A 12,759-nucleotide genomic window follows, 5' to 3' on the forward strand; every position below is an offset into this window, starting at 1 on the left:
CACTAAGTGCTCAGACTTTAAATGGACTGTGCTTGAAACTCGACCAACCTGGTACCAAAGAGACCTCACATAATAGATTACTACCAATTAGTCCCAAGGAAAAAAACTCAATCCAGTTAGGGCAGGCCATTCTCAAATCTATTTCCAAGACAAAAATAGATATGAGAATGGGCCCTTTTCAGTCCAGGATTCTGATTTCACCAGTAGCAGCAGAATACTTGGATGAACAGTGTGATGCTTGCCTTTTTTTAATATTTAACTTAATGTACAGGAATGTACCCTCTACTACCCTGAACTTTTTCTCTTTGTATCCCTAACTTTCCCTCAAAGTAATTATGAATTGCTCCCCTAGAAATGTATCCAAAACCCCTCTTGAGCCTACTGATATTATTTATCCAACCCATGAATCTCAGCTATTAAAACAAGAGAAGTAGATGAAGAATCACCAAGACAGCCAGAGTCCAAAATAAGGAAAGAACCTCAGAACCCCTCTTTGACAGACTCCTTTCCAACTTCTGTGCACATAGAATTTATTTATTTATATTCATGTCTGTCTTCCCCTCTAGACTGTAAGTTCGTTGTGGGCAGGAAATGGGTTTATTGTTATATTGTACTCTCAAGCGCTCAGTACAGTGCTCTGGACTAAGTAAGCACTCAATAAATACGATTGACTGTGACTGACTAGTATCCTAGCAAAGCCAGTAGAGAACAATAATAATAATGATGGTATTTGTTAAGTCTTATTATGTGCCAAGCACTGTTCTAAGCACTGGGGGAGATATAAGGTAATCAGGTTGTCCCACGTGGGGATCACAGTCTTTATCCCCATTTTACAGATGAGGTAACTGAGGCACAGAGAAGTGAATTGACTTGCCCAAAGTCACACAGCTGACAAGCGGCGGAGGTGGGATTAGAACCCACGACCTCTGACTCCCAAGCCCGTGCTCTTTCCGCTAGGCCTCGCTGCTTCTCAAAAACATACTATACTTACTAATAAGTCCCCAGTTGGAAAGGAAGCAGCCCAATGGGATCAGCAAACGTTGGAAAGGTTAGAGACCTTTCCATTTTGGGTCTGATCAGTGACCTGTCATGCAATCTTGATCGGGGTGATTTATCTCCCTCTGGCTCAAGTTTCTAATCTGAAAAATGGGGAGAATGAATGCTTGTATCATGAATAGCCCTTAGAGATTAGAGTAGTAAATGCTGTATTTAAAAATAAACACACAAAAGAGCTCAGCTAATATCATCTGAAACTTGGAATCGATTTATGTCTTAAATATTTGAACAATTGTGCCAATATTCAAACAGTGTGACTGCAGTCTGGGCATCTTGTGCCATAGATTATACGACCTCAACATTCATTCATTCATTCATTCAGTCGTATTTATTGAGCACTTACTGTGTGCAGAGCACTGTACTAAGCACTTGGGAGTTTCTATATGTTGCCGACTTGTACTTCCCAAGCGCTTAGTACAGCGCTTTGCACACATTAAGCGCTCAATAAATACTACTGAATGAATGAATGAATGAATGAATGAATATATAGAGATGGTCCCTACCCAACAACAGGCTCAACACAGCACAGACACCCATCAATAACACAGGGGAAGGATTTTTTCATTCAGGGTTTTACACCTGATCCACTGCAAATGAAAATGATGCAGAGATGAGATGATGGTGAACTCTTGCTCTTGTGATCTCTCATTTCTATTTTATTTCTTTCAGGCTTTTGTGCCTCTTTTAGTCTTTGATGAGTAGAAGGATGTACTCAATACGAAAACAAAAACCACTGAAGAAACTAGGGACCCTAAAATATGATGTCTCTTCCCTGTTTTCCACAGTGCTAGGAAACAAGAAAACAAAACCGAACACTTACCATGTGTTCTTGTTTTAATAAACTGTACTTTAGTTTCATTCAGTTACTCCAGCCCCTGGCTATCTACTCCTCTGTATATTAGTTTTAAATACACATTGCTTCCAATAACACTGTAACAGGAGCTCTGCCTCAAGTTAAGAAGTGTTTAGGATTGCTTTACATTTCCAGGCCCGTTGAAAACATTTATTCAATCAAAGGGAAAAATAAATGTGGTCCCTCAGCTCTGTCAAGTATAAACTGTTATTGATCCCCTAAATGAAATTTGTTCATGCTGATCGATCAAACACATTATCTTTTTTTTCCAGTCTATTACCAGCAATTGGAAACTCTCAAGCGTCAATAGCAGTTTGACCACACGCAGCTGTAAATTTAGCCCATAAGGTTTCAAAACCTGAATTATTTCTCCACATTTGAGCCCTCCACCTTCTCAAAGAGAGATGATTTCTCTTCAAGGTGACGGTTTGAAAAAAAATGAACTTAATAAAATGTTGAAAATTGTCAACTAATACTCTAGCAGGAAGATGTGAAGGGAGAGGAAGTCACTACTCGATCATGGGGACTTTGATGAAACACACACTCCGAGTCTCCTTGTTACTAGGTTGCAAGCTGACAGGCATCTTGTCTTTGCCCCCATAAATTGCTAACCATGCTCAACATAGGCTTTTTTGCATAGAGTCTCTTTTATCTGTGGTATAAATCTGTCAGTGGAGAATGACCCCTGTAGTACAACAACCAAGCTTCCAATCTCTGAGCATGGCTGCCATCACCCTATACCCACAATAAGAACACATGACAAGGAAGACTTTTGTCCCTCTGAAGACTTGTTGGGAAATCATTGAAAAATGTAAAAGGCATATGCAAGAGAAATGAAATAATGCCATAAATGGGAAATAACCAAGAGAACCAAAAGAACTGAAATGTGAACAATGCCCAGAGTCTATGGAAGAAATTACAAGGTTCATAAGCAATATTCATATTGCACCGTAATGATTCGAGTAGCCTTGTTGGACAATAAGTGCTACTTCCCCAACCATCTTAAATTTCACCCAGTGTGAGAGAAATGGTGTACAATTTTAATCGTTTTTTAACTAGTGTCTGCCCAACTCCTTATTTCCCACTGAAGCAACTGTAGACCCAAAATGATTCTTTTTGATAAAATGAGAGTTTCAAGGAGCGTATCTCCCAAAGGAGAAATGCCTGCATTTTCCAAGAGGAAATATTTTTCATGGGCATTCAAAACAAAACTATGTGCAGACCACCATACTAAGCATTCAGAACTGTAGTAATCCCAGATCTCAGTCTACCCTCACACTGCAAAAATTCTAGGCTGTACACAGCTGCACCGTGCTACAGCTGTAGCTACCTGCTAGAACCATGAAGACTCCAGCCCCACTTTGAGTCATGTGGGTCAGTCCCACACCTTGCTCCATGGCATCTAAGAATACTCCAGTCCCAACTGGCAGGGGGGGCAAAGTGTCCAGGTGGGCTAGTAATCCTACCCTTCCGACCTGAAAAATTGTTTAAAAAAAAAATCTCACGGCACTGGGCCCAAAGTGCCAAACCCCAACAGACACCTATGACGATAAGGATGGATGACACTGACCATTCTTCTTCCTATTAAAATAGCACATTGCATAGGATAGGCCAGCGGTCTGATCCATTTTGGTAATCCTTTTGTTCTTAATTGACACTGTCCATGAGGCATCTAGGGGTCTTTCATCAACTGATAATTCAGTGGAACTTGAAGAGAGGACAAATGTAGGGTATTACATTATGTACATTTCAACAGATTTATAGGTAGTTATTTGTTAACATCACATTCCAAGAGAAAGAAAGAAATCTGTCTTACGGATTCAGCTTTTGATCTGATTTTTAAATTGGCATTTTTTACAGATCCTTAGCTCTTATCTCTCTGAGGTGAACTCCCAACAGCTCAGTAGAATTTAAGTCTCCAAAATAACTTAATTTCATGTAGGTGGTGGTTAAAAAAAAATAACTCTTCCCCTTACTAGCTGTCATAAGAGACTCCTCTCCATTGCTGTCAATAGCTCATATATTTCTCTTCTATTTTACTGATAAGTAATAATTTTCCAAGCAAGCTAAGGGAACTGTAACTTAAAACAAACAAGAAAGGGAGGCATAGGATTTTGAAAAAAATCAGTCAGGAAATTATTACTGACAAGTCTCTCTTGAATTCCTAAGCAGAACAGAAACAGGGAGAAGCTAGTATGCCCTGTCACTGCTGGTGATTTTTATGCCTCCACTTGACTGATGTAAAAACTGTTTTCGGCAATTGTCAGCAGTCTCTCCCTCTCTAGACTGTAAGCTCATTATGTGCGTGAACACATCTGCTAATTTTCTTGCATTGCACTCTCCCAAGCACTTGGGACAGTGCTCTGCACATAGTAAGCACTCAATAAATACCACTGATTAACTGATTGATTGTCATTCTGTTATTGTGGTTTTCCTTCAAAACAATGGCCTGAAAATTCCTGTTGCAATAGTTGGAGTAAATTCTACATATCATTCATAATTGGTCTGCTAGTGAAAATTATACCCTATATTTTATATATTATCCATATACACCGGTATATACATTATATATACCGGGGTAGCTGCACCTCGGAAACTGAAGAGATGTAAACCGAGAGCAAAATATGGATGAGAACTGCTTGTCAATTTCTTCAACTTGAAGGGCAAGCAGGCACTCCCAGGATAATGGGGTTGTGCAGGCAGGGCAAGCAAAAGAAAGCCAGGGCAGAAGCTCGTAGAGGCTGAGTGCTGGATGCTATACCCATCCCGGGATAGGGTGGGAGGGGAGCCACCACAAAATCCTGGAGCAGCAGCATACTGCAGCCCAGAACAGTGGCCAAAAAGTAAATCATTAAGCATATGTGCGCTTGTGAGCCTCATGCAGCTCTGTTCTCACTGTGTTTTGGGTAGAAGCCTCATGGGAAATTAGTGAACCTTCTTCTCAAGATGCTTGCTGCCCTTCTAGAAGGAACTTGATGAGATGTCAGAAAAAATGGCTGTCCACAAGTATGCAACATCAGTCAAGACATGTGAACTACGGTGCAAAGTTTTTTTCGTTTTCTTTTTCTAAAACAGAGCCCCTCATCCTTCCCCCTTCCCATCCCACCCTGGTTATAATTGGCTTTGGTTCCATACAGTCTAGAGATTGGAGTTTTTACTGAAAGTTTTAGCTCTGTTGATTAAAAGCAAATCCAAAACATTTTGGCTGTTACTGTATCATTTCACTAAACCAAAAAGCCAAATCTTCATTTCCTCATTCACAACTCCCAAGAGGCTTTTCCTATGAGCTTCTAGAGCTAGACTGAACATTATGTCTATTCATTTTATTGTAATCTTCCAAAGTGCTTAGGCAGTAGGCGTTTAAAAAATACTATTGAATCCTACCTAAGGGTGCCTTTTGAGCATAGACAATTATAGGAACTCATGACTTTTGTGATTGTCATTGTCCAGAAGTTTTCTCTCACCATTCCCAGAGGTGATGGGGAGAAAAATTGGCTAAATCTCCTCATGCCAAGACCTCTGTCGTTCTCTGCAAAGAAGTCACAACTCTGACAAAACCACAGCCCTAAGTGTAACTGTATTAAATTAATTAACCCAGAAGTATTTTTTCAACAAAACATTTTTGGAATGAATCCACATTACATAATGGATGATATGAAACTTCATAATTGCTTTTAATTAGGATCAAAGCAATTCATGTACCATGCAAACTTAATTTTAGAACTGAGATGAAACACCATATCCTAGGATGGTTAACTTTAAATTGCCCAGGCTCATTTGAGAAGCACCACTGATAACCCATGGAGAGGGCCTTTGAAGGCCAGAAAGTGCAAATTTCAGAAAAGCCAATGTAATTCTTACTGGCGCTCTGCAGAAAGATCAGTGAATTTGAACGTCTGAATGAGATAAAACTTTTTTTTTGAAATCTGGCCCCTGTTTATGAAATATGAACATCAGCTTTTGCATTCACTCAGTAAAGCAGGACTAGCAGCAAATGTGTAAAAACAACAGAAAAGATGAATCCCCACAAGGTCACAATTGTGAGCCTGCTTATGGCTCCCTCTGCTAGGAGGTAATGTAGGGTATTCATTATTCAGACAAAACCTTAGTTTGGGCAATAAACTAGTTTAATTTGTACCATAACCGTACAGAACTTAATTAGTAATAATTTGCCATCTAACAGTAAATAGGCAGCTCTGAGACTGTTCTGCACTGATTTGTGATCTCTTAATGGGTTTGGCAGGGATGGAAAAGAACATGGGTATACTTCATATGAATATTTAAACCAAACTGTCTTTGCGTGTAATACAGGAGCTGGCAATTGGAACCCCACTGGTGCAAGGAGACTTCTGTCACTTCTGTTAAAACAATAAGTTGCCCCCTTTGAAATTAATAAAAATTGCTCCTGTAAATAAATACTATAATAAAATCCCACCTTGAATTTGGATGTTTTCTTAGCTGAACACTGTACACCTATCTTTTTCCATATCTTTATTTGGGAGAGTACCTTGATTGAATAATGCAGTGACAGATCACAGATAGTTTGCATGGGAAGAGAACCACTAAAAAAAAAGACAGAAAGAGCAACTAAAAGTTTGGGATATTTTTGAGTCAATTTCTTCCCAAATGTCATTTTTCTACATTGCCTGGAAAAAGTACCAGCAAAGCATTTATAAGAAGTTTGGTTCCTCATTCCTTCTGGTCACACCATGTCTCCTCTGCAAACACATGAATATTATTTTCACAGGAAAATAATTATTGCTTCATCCCCCCACTCTCAGGTATTTCTGTGTAAAACTGGATAGATAGATGTCCATGGTAAAAGACATATAAAGGAAGTTATTTCCCACTTCCCACAAGTTGGTATTTAGCAGTCCTTCCTATCTCCACCATGCCCAATCCGGGTTACTCTTAGTACTGACCAAAGATGAGAGAATAGGGGATCAGGGAGATGAAGGGATCAATCGACCAATCAATCGTATTTACTGAGTGCTTACTATGTGCAGAGCACTTACTAAGAACTTGAGAGAGTAGAGGACAACAGAATTAGCAGACATGTTCCTTGCCGGTAACAAAATGTGAGAATTCTCAGAGCCAGTGAAATGGAGTTTCTTATTAAATTAATGACGTGGCTGGAAATCTGGGCATTTCCTTTCTGTATAGGTTGTATAAATAGACTCCTCCTTCTAAGCCTCAGACTTGGTCCTCAGCCTCTCCCTCCAAGTAAGTGCTTAGTACAGTGCTCTGCACACAGTAAGTGCTCAATAAATACAATTGAATGAAATACACAGGGTTTCCATATTTATCCTCTTCATGTGGATCCTGCTTATCAGGTTTTTTTTATTCTTTCCACCTTCTCTCACCTCTAAAGTGACTCATAACAGCCTCCTGAGCTCTCCTGATCCCTAACTTAACTGAACTATTGCTTTTGGTTTCTCAGGATTTTCTTCTCCCATAGAGAATTTCCATTCTCTAGTACCAGTTTTGTGTGGATCCCAGTTCAGCAGGACCAACACCTCTGTTGCACAGTGGATACAGCACAGGCCTGGCAGTCAGAAGGAGTTGGGTTCTCATCCCAGCTGCACCATTTGATTGCTGTGTGACTTTGGGCAAGTCAATTCACTTCTCTGTGCCTCAGTTACCTCATCTGTCAAAGAGGGATTAAGACTGTGAGCTTCAGATGGGACAGGGACTGGGTCCAACCTGATTGCCGTGTATATACCCCAGTGCTTAGACCAGTGCTTGGCACATAGTAAGCGCTTACAAAATACCATCATCATCATCACTCTGGCCCCAGCTACCTGAATGCTGCTGAATGGCTCCTCAAATGTAGCACCCTTTAGATTGTTGTCCTAATTAACTGAGGAAAGTAATCAAGGCCAAAACCTGGCCAATCACTCAACAGTATTTAAAAGTAATTTCTATCCCTTCCCTAAAATGTAGTTCTGTCCAAGGAAGTGTAGCAGCATTATCTCAGTTTTCTTAAAAAAAAAAAAAAAGGCTGATGCTCCAACAGATACAATGTCACCTGAATATTCTAATACAATTTCACTTCACCTCATATTTATTAAAGTGATTCATGAAAGCTGCAATTACAAAAACACTCAAGTGAAAAAATATATATTAATTCCAGACATGCTGTAGGTGTTTTTCCTTACTTTTTTTCTTTTTAGTAGCAAATTCAGTACTGATCAACACTCTGAACTATGCCTAGAAAGTAATAACTCAGTCTTTTAAGGTAAAAACTACAGTGCACTATGAGGGACTTGGAATTCACTCTACCCTATCTTCCTAACAATATAAGGAAGAGGTAGTAAAATTTTTAAATCCTGGCAGTCTATCCTAAGCTGGGAAAGTGTTGGTTTCCCCTAAATATTTATGTTTTCAAAGACCAGCTGCTTAATAATAATAGTAATGTTGGTATTTGTTAAGCGCTTACTATGTGCCAAGCACTGTTCTAAGCCCTGAGGGGAGATACAAGGTAATCAGGTTGTCCCACGTGGGGCTCACAGTCTTAATCCCCATTTTACAGATGAGGTAGCTGAGGCACAGAGAAGTTAAGTCACTTGCCCAAGGTCACACAGCTGACAAACGGCTGAGCTGGGATTAGAACCCATAACCTGAAGTGCTCAACATAGAACTTTTGGTAGTAACATTCATTCATTCATTCATTCAATTGTATTTATTGAGCCCTTACTGTGTGCAGAGCACTGTACTAAGCGCTTGGGAAGTACAAGTTGGCAACATATAGAGACGGTCCCTACCCAACAGCAGGCTCACAGTCTAGAAGGGGGAGACAGACGACAAAACAAAACATATTAACAAAATAAAATAAATAGAATAGATATGTACAAATAAAATAGAGTAATAAATATGTACAAACATAAATAGGTGCTGTGGGGAGGGGAAGAAGGTAAGGCGGGGGGATGGGGAAGGGGAGGAGGGGGAGAGGAAGGAGGGGGCTCAGTCTGGGAAGGCCTCCTGGAGGAGGTGAGCTCTCAATAGGGCTCCTTTTCATGGCCCCTTTTGTAATTAAGATTCCTCCTTCTTTTGCATGGAAAAAAAATGGGTTTAGTACAGAAATGTCTGCAAAGGAGTAAATTCTTAAACAGAATACAATGATTCCTCAACAATATCAACATCAGAAAGCATTCCCTAAGCCCCTACCAGTGCCTAATGCTGGGGTTGGTACTAAAAAAGGTGAGTTAGAGTCAATGGTAATTACTAGGAACTAACTGTGTGTAGAGCACTGAACTAAGCACTTGGGAGAGTACAATATAACAGATTTGGTAGACATGTTCCTGGCCCACAAGGAGCTCTTCCACAAGGAGGAGGTTCACAATCTCAAATAGGCCTCACCCCAGTGCCTTTCCTCAAATATTTCTTTCTCTCTCAAAGATGATGACCTGCAAGTTAGCAAAAGTTTTGATTAGGTAAACACATCAGAGCTGGGCACTTTGCTTGCAGAATGAATTGTGATGAATTTATTCCACATGTGATAATAAAAAAGACAAATGCTGCATATTTATTAAGCCTAGTCATTCTACCTACTCTTGGGCCTTGCTTAATAAAGGAGACGTCTGATCTCGGGGCAAGTTATGACTCCTTTTCATCCTCTTACCTTATACAGTCAATCTGTTTCTAAATCCTGCTGATTTTTTTCCTTCACAATATTTTCTGCACGTGTTCCTCTCCCTCCACACGTATAGCCACAGTACTGATTCAAGTAATTACCACTGCATCACCTTCTTCACAATCCTTCTCATTCTTCAATCTCCCTCCTCTTCAATCTGTTCTATGTTCTATTTACTACATGGATCATATTCCTAACACATAGTTCAAAATGCACAACTCCGCTCCTTCAAAACCTCTTATGACTCCCATTTCCCTCCATATCCACAGTTCCTGCATATGGTATTCAAGGCCTACTACAAGCTCTCATTCTTGGGCGGATACTCACTCCATATACTACATCCCATCTTGTTCTGTCACTCCTCCCAAATCACTATTAACATTATTTTACCTCATTCTCAACTCTCCCATTCCTGACCCATTTCTAATGCCCTTCACCCTGACCGGAACTCCCTCCCCGCTCAAATCCACAAAACTCAACTCTTCTTCATATCCAAAGCCCAACTGAGACTATGAAGACTCTTTCCCCAATAAGCTCCATGCTCCTGATCACTTGCTTGGCACATAGTAAGTGCTTAACAAATACCATTATTATTAATAGCTACCTGAAGGCTCTATGCATATAATGCATTGATTTATGTAATCAATTTACAGGGAAGCAGGGTAGCCTAGTGGGAAAAGTATGGGCCTGGGAGTTAGAGGACCTGCATTCTAATCCTTGCTCTTTCGCTTTCCTGCTGTGTGATGTTGGGCAATTCACATAACTTCTCTGTGCCACAGTTTCTCATCTGCAAAATGGAGATTCAATACCTGTTCTCCCTCCTACTTAGACTGTGAGCCCCATGTGGGAACTGATTATCTTGCATCTACCCCAGTGCTTAGTACAGTGCTTGTCACATACTAAGCACTTAAATACTACAAGTATTGTTGTTATTATTAATAATAATAACTTTTATTTTTTAAAAAAATAATAATTTTATGGTATTTGTTAAATGCTTACTATGTGCCAAGTACTGTGCTTGGTATGCTCACCGTAGCAGTTGCACCTATATTTTTCTCTTGCTGTTGCTCTCATTAGCTTGTAAGCTCATCAAAGGTTTCAAGATAATGGTATTTACTGAGTGCTAACTGTGTGCAGAGCACTGTACTAAGTGCTTGAGAGAGTACAATACAACAGAGTTGGTAGACATGATCCCTGCCCTTAAGGACCTCACAAACTAGATGGGGAGGCAGACAATAAAATAAATTACAGATAGAAGAAGTGGCAGAGAACAAGGGATGGTAAATAAGTTGCTGTGGGGCTAAGGGTGAAGTGAATATCAAAGAATGTAATGGGTACAGGCCCAAGTGCATTTTAGTCTTGTCTTAAGCTGTTGAGTCATCCCTGACCCATAGTGACGCCATGGACACATCTCTCCCAGAATACCCCATCTTCATCTTGCAGTAGTTCTGGTAATGTATCCATAGTTTTCTTGGTAAAAATATGGAAGTGATTCACCATTGCTTTCTTCCACATAGTCAACTTGAGTTTCTGCCCTCAACTCCCTCCCATGCCACTGCTGCCCAACATAAGTGAGTTTTGACTTGTAGCTGATTGTCTTCCACTCGCTAGCCACTGCCCAAGCTAGGAATGCAATGGGTATGCCTCTGCTTGACTCTTTATCCCGCAGTCGAGACTGGTAAAGTACTGGCTGGAAACTCTCTAGGTGTGACCCTGAAAGGGGCCCAAGTGCACAGGTGATAGAAAGGAGGGTGAATAGTTAGGGAAATGAGAGGTTAGTTAGGGGAGGCCTCTTGGAGGCTATGTAATTTAAACCAGGCTTTGTAAGAGGGGGAGAGTGGTGGTCTGTTGCATATGAAGGGGGAGAGAATTCCAGGCCAGAGGGAGGCTGTTGGGAAGGGGTCAGTAATGAGACAGGTGAGATCAAGTTATAGTAAGTAGCTTGGTGTTAAAGGAGCAAAGTGTGCAGGTTGGATTGTTATAGGACAGTAGCAAAGTAAGGTTGGAGGGTGATAACTGATTGAGTGCCTGAAAGCCAATAATAAGGAATTTCCATTTGATGTTAAGATGGATGGGCAACAATTGGAGGTTTTTGAAGATTTTTTTTTTAAATAAAAATGATCCAAGCAGCAGAGTGAAGTATGGGCTTTAGGAGTCAGAGGTTTTGGGTTCTAATCCCACCTCCACCACTTGTCAGCTGTGTGACTTTGGGCAAGTCAATTCACTGCTCTGGGCCTCAGTTACCTCACCTGGAAAATGGGGATTAAGACTGAGCCCCACGTGGGACAAACTGTTTACCTTGTATCTACCCAGCGCTTAGAACAGTGCTTAGCACACAGTAAGTGCTTAAAAAATACCAAAATTATTATTATTATTATTGAAGGTTCTTGAGGAGTGGGGAGACATGAACTGAAATTTCTGTTGATAAATGATTCACGCAGCAGAGTGAAATACGGAGTGGAGTGAGGAGAGACAAGAGGCTGGGTGGTCAGCGAGGAGGCAAATGCAATAGTAAAGGCGGGATAGGATAAGTGCTAGGATCAGGATCGTAGCAGTTTGGTTGGAGAGGTTAGGGTTGGTTTTAGCAGCGTTGTGAAGGTAGACCCAACAGAATTTGGTGACAGACTGAATATGTGGGTGGAATAAGAGAGATGAGTCGAGGACGGTGACAAGGTTATGGGTTTGTGAGGCAGGGAGGATAGGCTGCAGCATGCTCAGTTCACGATCTATTTAGGTCCTATCTCATTTTGGAACTCGTAGTAAGGATGTCACAAAATTCAGTGGCCACCAAGAGGGAAGGGAAAGGTGCATAACTTTAATGATTTCTTAGTGTCTGGATTTTCAAAAATAATATGGCCAATCTCTCTTACTGTTTTCTGATTATGGGGAAAATCCCTTATTATGTTTTAACCTTGACACTTTAAGCCTATTCACTCCACAGAGATTCTGAGACAGTAAATATTTCTAAGATGAAAGTTCATCTATGTTTTAAATAGTAAATAACATTTTAACTTGAAAAGCTGCCTTACTTCATTTTTGTGGCTTTTCCCAAATGGGCTCATAGAAAACGGCAATCTGGTAGTGTTTGGTGATACTCAGCAGGGAGGCTATTTCCATTTGGGCCCTTCTCTGGGAAAGTGTTGTGTGAGTAGTCCTGTATCAGATTTTTAAAATGACAACTGGAGAGGCTTGACAACCATCTGTCCTGGATTGTTTG

The sequence above is a fragment of the Tachyglossus aculeatus genome, chromosome 9, assembly GCF_015852505.1.
Source record: "Tachyglossus aculeatus isolate mTacAcu1 chromosome 9, mTacAcu1.pri, whole genome shotgun sequence".
NCBI lineage: Eukaryota > Metazoa > Chordata > Mammalia > Monotremata > Tachyglossidae > Tachyglossus > Tachyglossus aculeatus.